Below are 10,000 nucleotides of genomic sequence, written 5' to 3'. Positions count from 1 at the left end.
GCCTGGCATTAGGCTCAGCCTGGGCCACCACCAGTCAGTTAATAAGGCTTCGCGAGACAGAAATCCACGTGGGGCCAGGACAAGAGGCAGCAACAGACTGATGATATCGATTAAATTTCATTCTTAGTTCTGGAGGCAAGGACAGGGAGACCCATTAAAACATGATCCTGGGCTTTCTAGAGAGAGAATGAAAAGGAATAAACCAGGGTATTTTGATTCTGTCCTGAGCTGATCGAGGTACACAGTGGTTATCTTATCATACCTCTTATCCAGTCCAGCAAACATTGGCTTAGAGGGGTTAAATGAGGTGGCCTCTTTTCTTACTATTCACAGGATTTTACCTTTAACCCATCAATCCATATTGTAAAATAGACTGGCATGGCTGTCTTTTATTGGGGGGGGGTAGATGATGTGTTTTTTCCAAGTGTTTGCTCTTAGCTTTCCCTATGTCCTCTCATAGTTTGTCTGCCTTTTCTCCAACAGCCCTCCTGGACCAGTTTGTGGAACCCATTTCCATTTGCATAATCTTGCCAATAAAAAAATTAAATGGATCTTCCTTCTCTCTCTTCCTTGTCTGCAATTTATCAAGCAGATCTTTTGTGACCCCCGATGGGGGACCCCCGACCCGCGAGGGTGTGAGAATGAGGATCACGGAAGTAATTCGTGGGTCACGAGCAGGATCCGACCTGAAATGGAGGAAAGAGGCTGAGAAAGAAATGAGCTCAAGTCAAACGGGCTGATCAAGAGCTGAGGTTTATTGGAAGGGGGCTAGTTTTTATAGTTAAGCAAAATACGGAAGTAACAGTCAGTACTTTTCCATGTGTCTATAGAAAAGTAGGGGGGTCATACAGGACGGACTTTCCAGTTTTACAGCATACCCTTAGATCATACAGACATTCTTTCACAATGGTAGCTTAACAGGATGTGATCTATATCTTATCAACTCAGGAGGTTTATTGGAGCATCTTGTGGCTATTGCTAACTGAACTATGTGGCTGTTCTTTCCTTTAGGCCCATGGGGGAAATGCCACAATCTTTGACCTATGACAATGGTCCCTAAAGCTATTCCCCTCTTCATCCATCCAGAAGGGCTTAATTTGCTTCAAGACAGCTCACTTACCTTTTAAATTCCTTCTGCCTATCTCATTGTCTCACTCCCAGACAATAGCAAAACCAGACTTTGAAGAGCAAAGATGAGCCTTTGATGTCACTTTTTTGGGAGGGGGCATATTTGTTGATGCTCAGGAATTACTCCTGGCTCTATACTCAGTGTTATTTCTGGTGGTGCTCAGGGAACCATATGGGATTCTGGGGATCAACCCAGGTTGACTGTATACAAGGCAAGTGCTCTACCTGCTGTACTATCTTTCCATTCCGCCTATATCACTTTCTTGCCTAAGTCATTTCACTCCTTAGCTCTTTTTTTTTTGGATCACATCTTGCAGCACTCAGGGGCCACTCCTGGCTCTAAGCTCAGAAATCACCCCCGGCAGGCTCGGGGGACCATATGGGATGCCGGGATTCGAACCACCATCCTTCTGCATGTAAGGCAAACACCTTATCTCCATGCTATCTCTCCAGCCCCACTCCTTAGCTCTTCTAATAAAATTCTTTATTTCTTCCCTCCCCCCCTCCTTTATTTCCTTCCTTTCTTCCCTCCCTCCTTCCTTCCTTTCTTCCCTCCCTCCTTTCCTTCCCTCCCTCCTTTCCTTCCTTCCTTCCCTCCCTCCCTCCCTCCCTCCCTCCCTTCCTTCCTTCCTTCCTTCCTTCCTTCCTTCCTTCCTTCCTTCCTTCCTTCCTTCCTTCCTTCCTTCCTTCCTTTCTTCCTTCCGTCTCTTCCCTCCCTCCCTCCTTCCTTCCTTTCTCTCTCTTTCTCTTTCATCTTATGGAAATACTTTGTCCCAGATGCCAATTTATTCCTTCTATCAGGTCTTCTCATTCCCTATTTATATCAGAAGCTGTGCACCCCCACCTCATCATTCTCTGATCTGTCAGCTCCTTTTAATGTAGAAGCACCATCGACTGCTCAAGCTACAGTTTGCTGATCAACCCACAAGAAATGGGTACTTCTGTTACCATCTCAGGCATTTTCTCTTGGAGTTTTTGGTTTGCTTTGGGACCATACTTGGCTGTGCTTGGGCTCAGGGGACCCTATGGGGTGCCAGGGATCAAATCCTGGAAAGACAGATGTGAGGCAAAAATCTTACTCGCTGTTCTGTCTCTGGTCTCAGTCTCAGGAAGTTTTTTACTGAATTTGGGATAAAATCCATTTACACATTTAGATTTCTTTCTTTCTTTTTTTATTTATTTTATTTTATTTTTTTTTTAAATTTTTGGGCCACACCCAGCGGTGCTCAGGGCTTACTCCTGGCTGTCTGCTCAGAAATAGCTCCTGGCAGGCACGGGGGACCACATGGGACACCGGGATTCGAACCAACCACCTTTGGTCCTGGATCGGCTGCTTGCAAGGCAAACACCGCTGTGCTATCTCTCCGGGCCCACATTTAGATTTCTTAACTCCAAGCTCAGAGTGATGCTCCATGATTCTGGTGATGCTTGGGAGATTGTATGGGGTGCCAGAAATCAAAACTAGGTCAGTGCAAGGAAAATACCTTCCCTTCTGTACTGTCTCTCAGCCTCTCCAGAACTAACACTTGAAATGCCCCAGTAGTCAGAGAACTGGTTCTGCTTGCGTGGAGCTGTCCCTGGTACTGACCGGAAGATTCTGCAGAAGGACTAAATTCTTGCACATCTGAGCAGTGAATGGGAGTGAGGAAGCACTCACTATAACTTGAGCTCTGGAAAAGCTGGAGATTAAGGGCATGGGGGTCAGAGGTGATTAATAGCTGGAGGAAAGCAATGAGGTCCTCTCCCCAGGAACTTCCCCTGGGATCTTTCTGTTACGTGATTCTTGTTTTAGCTTCATGATGGATATTTATGCATTTAAGTTTTATAACATGATTCTAATTGCTTTCACTTTCAGAATATCATTGTACAATGTAACTGAAAATGACCACCAGCAGACCTTCCAGCTCACCTTTCTGTCATCTGTCTTTCTTGCCCCTTTCCTCCTCATTTGTTGATTGAAGTGCCTATTTAAATGATGTCTAGAAAGCAAGAATAAGTTTTATTTTATTTTATTTTATTTTATTTTGGTTTTTGGGCCACACCGGGCGGCGGTGGTCAGGGGTTACTCCTGGCTGTCTGCTCAGAAATAGCTCCTGGCAGGCACGGGGGACCATATGGGACACCGGGATTCGAACCAACCACCTTTGGTCCTGGATCAGCTGCTTGCAAGGCAAACACCGCTGTGCTATCTCTCCAGGAGGAATACGTTTTAGAGTCTTGGCATTTGTTGGATTCTCAATGCTCAAATAATTTCCAAGGAGAAAGGCATGAATGATTATTTTATTTTAAGGACATGAAGGGGCTAAATAAATAAGACATGCTCCCTTAATTTTTAAGCAATTAAAAATATTGTGGTTGGGGATCCACAAATTAGTATATCGAATAGGCTACTTGTCTTGCTTATTGTCAACTCAGGTTTGATCCCTGGCCCCATGTATGGCCCCCTATTTCCTGGGAATTCAGTTATTAGCTAAGCTGCCCTATATCTTTCCAAGTTGGGATTAGGCAACTTCCTTAAAAATTAGGGGCTGGCTGGAGAGATAGAACAGCAATTAAGAGCCAGAGAGATAGCATAGCCATAGGGTGTTTGCCTTGCAAGCAGCCAATCCAGGATGGGCGGCGATTGAATCCCGGCACCCAATATGGTCTCCTGTGCACCGCCGGGTGTGACCCCCCAAAACAACAACAACAACAACAGCAGCAGCAAAGAAGAGCAGTTAAGGCTCTTGCCTTGTATGTTGCTATTCTGGGTTCAATCTCTGGTATGTGGCATACACTGTGCCCTGAGCTCAGAGTCAGGGGCTCAGTAACCACTGAGCACCACTGAGTGTGTCCCCAAATGAAAGCAAAACAAAACAAAACAAAAAGCACACCAGTCTAGGGTTAGAGAGATAGCACAGCGGTAGAGTGTTTTCCTTGCAAGAAGCTGACTCAGAACCGATGGTGGTTTGACTCCTGGCATCCCATATGGTCCCCCGTGCCTGCCAGGAGTACACCTGAGTGTCGATGGGTGTGGTGCCCCACCAGAAAAAGCACACCAGTCTAATACAATGGATTGACATTTTTCTCCCCTTCTTGTCTGTTTTCCAAAGAGACTGTGTCATGTTTTCTTCCTTAAACTTTTGATAGAATTTGACAGGAAGCTTCCTGGGCTGATGGGGAAGATGGATTATTTCTAATTCAATTTACTGACTTGATGTATGTCTGTTCAGATGTATGGTTCTTTCTCAAGAGAGTGTTAGTAATTTGTGTCTGTTTAGGAAATGAGCCCATTCATTGAAGTTGTTTAATTTGCCGCTGTGAAGTTGTTTATCATCTTTCCCTGACAAGCATTTTGGTTTCTGGAGGTCTGGAGCGAGGATCCTTTTCTCATGCCTAATGTCAGTAATCATGTCTTCTTCCATTTTGTTCTTGCTGTTTCTAGCTAAGGTTTGTTTTGTGTGAGATTTTGTTTTTAATTTTGGAGCCACACCCAGCCATGTTTAGGAATGACTCCTGACTCTGTGTTCAGGTATCAGTCCTGGCAGGGGTTTGGGGCTATATGGGATGCCAGGGGTTGCATCTGGATTGTGTGCACACAAGGCACTTACTCACCTACTCGCAAGCCTTACTCACTGTACTATCTCCTCAGCCCCACATTAACAAGGATGTGATGCTTGGATTTGTAAATTTCCTCTTTATCACAATCTTCTCTTGGTCATTGTCAGCCCATCCAATTTTGGGGGTGAATTTGTTTTCTTTTTGTTTGTCTTACGTTTTTTGGCCACACCCAGCATTATTTGGGTCTTACTCCTGGCTATGCCAAAGGATTGCTTTTTTTTTTTTTTTTTTTTTAAATTTTTCGGTTCACACCTGGCAGCGCTCAGGGGATACTCCTAGCTCTATGCTCAGAAATCACTCCTGGCAGGCTCAGGGGATTATGTGGGATGCTGGGATTAAAACCACTGTCCTTTTGCATGCAAGGCAAATGCCCTACTCCATGCTTTCTCTTCGCACCCACTAAAGGACTACTTTTAATCATAATTGGGGTCCATATGGGTGCTGGAGATTAAACCTGGGTTCAGCACATGCAAGGTAAAGCACCCTATCCACTGTACTATTGATCTAGCCTACTGTCTTGATGGGTTGGGAAATTGATTTGCTGTTGAGAAAGAAATTGGAGCACTTTTCATAAAAAATTATGAAATGTGTTTACTTGCCTTTCTGGATAGAAAGCAAAAGCTTGAAAGAGGAGATCTGGCTGCCTGCTGATTTGATAAATGCTTAAAAGAGAAAGACGTGAATTCTTCCAAAATTGCCACACATTTTTGCCTGTAGCTGCTTCCCCCACACATCTCACTTCTCTGGCACGTTGTCTTCCTTGATGAATTCAAGCTCACCTCTACCTTGTAGACAAGATGATTGTATTTCAGAGCTGCTCTCAGAAATTGGAGTAACAGCACAGCAGGGAAGGTTTTTTTCCCCTTGCATTTAGCCCACCTGGGTTCGATTCCGAACACCACAGAGGGTCCTCTGAGCCCTGCCAAGAGTGATCCCCGAGCAGAGAGCCAGGAGAAAGCTGTGAGCATTGCCAGTGTGACCCTCAAACAAAAAACAGAGCTTATCTCAGAGAGAAAGCACAGATTGTTGAAGGATGAATATTAGGCTTTTTAGGGTTTTTTTTTTCTCCAATACTATCATAGACCATATAAAATGGATGTGGGCTTCTTAAGCCTTTTCCTCTCACACTTTTTTTGTTTGTTTTTGGGCCACACCTGGTGACACTCAGGGGTTACTCTGCTCAGAAATTGCTCCTGGCTTGGGGGACTATATGGGACGCCGGGGGATAGTCTGTCTCGGTTAGCACATGCAAGGCAGATGCCCTACTGCTTGCGCCATCGCTCCGGTGGTACAACTTCTTTGTACCTGAGAAATTATTGGTCTAGGGCCTCCAAGGGGTGCTCAGAGGGCTCAGAAGTTCCCTGGTGACTCTTCATGAACTGGGTCAGTGGTTCATTGTGAAGATGCTGGGAACAAACAAGACCATGAAAAACAGAAATATATCGATGTAGTACCAATGTGGAAAACAAATGAAATGAGCTCTGGTGACTGCACAACCTTTGCTTTTCCTCCCAGAGGAACAATCCTCTGAGATGAGTCCATTATAAATATAGTTTATCCAATCAACCAAGGCCCACAGATGTGCAAAATTGGAGCTTGGACAGATTAGAATCATGGGGCAATTGATCAAGGAATGCTGTTCTTCTGATAGTTCCTGGTTCAGAGCAATAAATATCAAACAGTATGACAGTCAGGCTGTTAACACCCTGGCACCCCACTCTGTTTCTAATTTTTGTCTCATTTTCTTAATCCTCACCATTGCCCCTTCTTTTATTATGTCCATGAGACTCCTCCCTGACATGAGGGCCCAATGATGCAGTACTGTTTGGTACCTGTTGTACTAGGAGATGGCTCTAGGCCACCAGGGGGACTGTGCAGTGCAGGAATGGATGCAAGGTTGACTGCATGCATGATTGGCACTTTCATCCCTGTGCTATAGCTCCAATATTTAGGCATGAATATAGATAATATATATATAATATTACATATAATTTGGGGGCCACATTTGCTCTGCTCATGACTTACTTGGTTTTGTGCTCAGGGATTACTCCTGGTGAAGCTTGGGCAATCCTACGTAGTGCCACGGATCAAACCTGGGCCAGCTGCATGCAAGGTAAGCCCTCCCTGTTGTCCTATCCCTTCAGACAAGACACTTCCAGCATCCTAGCACAGTCTCAGCACAGCCCCCAATCCTCAATGTGTCCCCTCCCCTTCACCCTGGAGGGCACTTTATTTTGCGATGGTTTCCCTTGGCCAATGTGAGTGCGGCCATGGCTGGCATTGCCACAGCCACCATATGCCACACCATATGCTTTCTCTTTTTCCATCCGCTGCTGCATCTTCAGCACCTTTTCAAGATTCCGCAGCAAGATGAATGGTTCTTACCAACCCATCCTAAGTGTCTCCCCTAAAATCCAAGCCTTGAACCCCATGTTGCACAACAAGGCTAGTTAATTACAGTTTGGCTCCAGGAAGAAGGAGAAAGAACAGGGGTTTGGGGGGCAGAGCCAGAGGTGCTGGGTCTAGTCCAAGGTGGCTGGAATTAGTTTAGTCATGGCTCCATAGTGCTCCCTAACACATACATTCAGTTGGAGCTTTTTTGTTCTGATCAGGGCAGTCAGTGGCTGTTACCTGCAAGAAATGGAGAGATGAGATGTGATCTGGCTTTGCGGGAGAGAGGGTTGGATGTTGGCAGTCAAGTGAGCAAGCAATGTGTATATGGAGAGAGTTTGGGTGGTTTATGTGAGTTGTGTGTGTGAATTCTCTCATAGGTAAGAGTCTAGGAATCCAGTGGTACACAGGTCAAGAAGAAACCAGGCATTTCCATCATTCATAAGAACTTCCAGGTCTCAATGGCATAACACAGCACCCATCAAAGGTTCATCATGGTGAGCAAATGTAGGAGGTCCCTCTGTTGTCTGAGCCAGGTCTGGTTCAATACCATTTTCTGTGATAGGGCAGAGGAACATAAAGAATGGGCCAAATTATCTAGACATGCACCTGTTACTTCCACTGCCTACAGCCAACCATGCAGTCAAGTTGAATTCAGACTCAGGCCTTAGAGTCTCCTCTAGGGAGACTGGGAACATCAGTGAAGAGGTTTTTCTGAAAGAAGGATCGTAGTACACAACAGGGAGCTTAGATTTGATTTTTAAGGGTCTGGGAACCAGTCAAGAGCTGTAAGTGCATTATTTCTAGGAAATAGACTCTAGAGAAATGTGTATTTCTTGGTCCCACAGATATTTATTATCTCATTTTGCTTTTTTTGTTTTATTGAGCCACACCTGGTAGTGCTCAAGGCTCACTCCAGGTCTGCAACCACTCCTGGTGGTGGGCTTGGAGACCATATGGCATTCTGGGGATCAAATGCAAGTTGTTTGTGTGCAAGGCAAGTACCCTACTTACTCTTAACTCTCCAGCTGTCATTATTCTTGCCTTTTTTGTTTGTTTGTTTGTTTGACACTCAGGGGTTATTCCTGGCTATGCACTCAAAAATCACTCCTGGCTTGGGGGACCATATGGGATGCCAGGGGATCGAACTGTGGTCCATCCTAGGGAAATGTAAAACGTTTGCCACTGCGCCACTTCTCCAGCTCTTTTTCTTGCCCTTTTTTTTTTTGTTTTTGGGTCACACCTGGCAGTGCTCAGGGGCCACACCTGGCTCTATGCTCAGAAATCGCCGCCCCTGGCAGGCACAGGGGACCATATGGGATGCCGGGATTTGAACCACCATCCTTCTGCATGAAAGGCAAATGCCTTACCTCCATGCTATCTCTCCGGCCCCTTTTCATTTTCTTTCTTTTTCTTTTTTTTTTTTTGGGGGGGGGTCACACCTGGCAGTACTCAGGGGTTACTTCTGGCTCTATGCTCAGAAATCGCCCCTGGCAGGCTTGGGGATGCCGGGATTCGAACCAATGACCTTATGCATGAAAGGCAAACGCCTTACCTCCATGCTATCTCGCTGCCCCCACCCCTTTTCTTTTTTTTTAAAGAACCATCTGCCTGAAAAGCAATTCAGGTATCACTGGCAAGAAATTCACTTCAAGGTCTAAACCTTGAAGTCCAGTAGAGTTTTCTCTGGACAAAGTGGACAGTTTATCTTGTTCTTGGACGCACCATTTCGAATAATAGGTCCTAACTTAGCACTCTTGCAAACTTAGAGACAGAGAGAAGGAGAGACAGAGAAAGACAGAGACAGAACAGAAAGAGAAAGAAGAATACAGAGAAATACAAAGACAGACAGAAACAGAAAGAGACAGAGAGACAAGACAGAGACAGAGAGATAATCTGTTACGCTTGCAAACTCAGGAGAGGGAGAGAACTTGGTATTCTCTTGCAAGAGAGAGAAGTAGAGAGACAGAGACAACTAGAGACAGTGACAGAGAGAAACAAAGTCAAAAGAGACAGAGTAAGAGAGAGGAGATAGAGGAGTAAGCCAATTTATGTGTACTCAGAAGCTGGGCTGTGTGAATTAGGAAGAATTGAAGGGAGAGATTCTGACTAAAGGGCCCAGGAACCAACCTCCTTTCCTTCACTCCTTCCTGTTGGTCTCCCCTTCTCGTTCTGTGCTTTCTCCTTCTTCCTCTTTCCTTCCTTTCCTGATGCCAATGTCCCCTCCTTGCTGACCAAGAAGACCCAATTGGCCACATGGATGGAACCAAGCCCCACCTGAGGTCTTTTTCTTTAAGATCCTCTATGTGTCAGAGGTGCTCTCCAAGGTGTTATACAGGTTGCCACGGCAACTTCACCTTGATTTTTTTCCTTCTTGAATAGCCCTGTTAATAGCACTGAGGCGGTATCTCAGTGAGACTCTCCATTTTATTTTTAAAATTCATATATTTAAATGCTTTATTATTTGAGGTGTAATAGCTTTGAAGTCACTAATTCATAGGTAAAGACATTTCCAGGAAAGACAGGTCAGGCATGTCAGGGCAGAGATGATGCTGTTGGCATTGCCGCACTGAAGCTTCTTCGGATCATTTTTTTATTTTCTTTTTTTCTTTTCGGTTTTTGGGCCTCACTCAAAAATCGCTCCTGGCTTGGGGACCATATGGGATGCCAGGAGATGGAACCACGGTCTGTCCTAGGTTAGCGCATGCAAGGCAGTCGCCCTACAGCTTGTGCCACTGCTCCAGGCCTTCTTTGGGTCATTTCTGAGAGTAGATTATTCTGTAGACTCTGGAATATGAATGGGGCATGATCCACTTCACTGACTGTTTGCAGGCAAGAAAACTTATGGGGGGGCCGGAGAGATAGCATGGAGGTAAGGCGT

Source organism: Suncus etruscus, chromosome 6, assembly GCF_024139225.1.
Source record: "Suncus etruscus isolate mSunEtr1 chromosome 6, mSunEtr1.pri.cur, whole genome shotgun sequence".
NCBI lineage: Eukaryota > Metazoa > Chordata > Mammalia > Eulipotyphla > Soricidae > Suncus > Suncus etruscus.
This window is presented reverse-complemented; position numbering follows the sequence as displayed.